The sequence below is a fragment of the Solanum tuberosum genome, unplaced genomic scaffold, assembly GCF_000226075.1.
Source record: "Solanum tuberosum cultivar DM 1-3 516 R44 unplaced genomic scaffold, SolTub_3.0 scf00020, whole genome shotgun sequence".
Classification (NCBI taxonomy): domain Eukaryota; kingdom Viridiplantae; phylum Streptophyta; class Magnoliopsida; order Solanales; family Solanaceae; genus Solanum; species Solanum tuberosum.
Genome location: NW_006238946.1, coordinates 2,682,267 through 2,683,827, shown reverse-complemented (window position 1 = coordinate 2,683,827; position 1,561 = coordinate 2,682,267). Strand labels below are relative to the sequence as shown.

Genomic DNA, 1,561 nt, shown 5'->3' with positions numbered 1-1,561 from the left:
ATTTGAAAAAAAAAAAGAAGTTACAAATTAATTATTAATTTATGTAAATCAATCACTAAGTAAAATTAATAACGTCTTTAATTGTGAAGTTTCGTGATAAAATTTATCTTTTTTTTATTTATAACTAACAAAAAACTGAGATAAACCATTACTAAATTGAAGTAGAGATGAATTTATTATTTAAATACATAATTTATTTGTGTCTAATTTTCTTTCTGTGTAATTTTTTGACGAGGATTAAGTACACTCTCGAGTCTAATTTTTAATTGTTGTACTAGTTACTTTTTTTAATTGAGACATACAAGTCACTAAAATGAGATAAACAATGTTCTGCAAATAAAATAAAATAAAGATATTGACTAGCATGACATAATAAATTTAGAGATTGTTTGATTTTTTGAGATAATGAATAATATTTTCGGACTTAAAGGATTAGGTTATTCTATATAGTACTAGATAGAATTTCCTATTCCAGGACTATTGATATCATATTACAATTTAGGCCGCTTATTGGATGGATAATTTTATATAATGGTTATCAGTTTTTAAATTTATGAATCCGCTAGCTAATCTATAAGATATCGATGTTGATAATAGATTAACACTCATCAAATGATGTATCGGCTAACTCTATTCTTTTTTCTTCATGAACGCACCTTAAAAATGACTCTTTTTTATTTTATTTTAAATATAGTTAAATTATAAAATTCTTCTAATTACAAAAAAGGAAAAAGGGTCTGAAATATATTCGAACTTTGACCGAAATTGTTGTAACAATATCGAACTTTGAAAATGACCTTTTACCCCCTGGACTATTTAATAATGTATTTTAAATGTATATATGTGCCCACGTGAACATCATAAATATTGCATCATTATAAATAGTAATGTGTCCACGTGGGCACATATATACCTTTAAAATACACTATTAAATAGTGCAGGGGTAAAAGGTCTTCATGAAGTTTGGTATCGTAACAACAATTTCGACCAAAATTGAAGTATTTTTCAAACTCTTTTCCCTACAAAAAAAAATATAGATTAATAGTAATATAGTAGTTAATAAAAGAAAAGTAAATATGTTTTCAAGTTTTTTGCGGCACGACCTTAGGACTGATTATATGTAATTATATATTATTGAAAAATATTAATACTAATAAGCCAATAAGTCAATTTTGCGGTTGGATTATCGGTTACAGTTCGATTTTGAACACCCCTAATTACAATAATACATTCCTCCGTTTCTTTTCAGTTGTCATATATACTAAAAGTACTTGTTTCAAATAGTTGTCAATTTAAACAATCAAGAGAGAATTAATTATTGTTTTCTAACTTTGCCCTTAACATTAATTATTTTAGGGAGAAGGGACGGATTTACCCCTGAACTTTAATAAATTGTACGTATATGCCCTCTGTTATACTTTGCGTCCATATAAGCCCCTTCCGTCCAATTATAGGTACACATATACCCCTCTCACTAACGGACCCCTAATTGCTTACACGTGTCTTATTCCTATTGAACTACCCGTTTGACCCTTTTTTTTAACCCATAACCCAACTATCC

At 27.5% G+C, this 1,561-nt stretch overlaps 1 pseudogene; it reads right to left on the bottom strand.

The window, feature by feature from the left end:
* Positions 1-566: 566 nt before the first annotated feature.
* The window catches only part of LOC102580343 (3-hydroxy-3-methylglutaryl-coenzyme A reductase 1-like), a 2,081-nt pseudogene continuing 1,086 nt past the window's right edge, over positions 567-1,561 (bottom strand).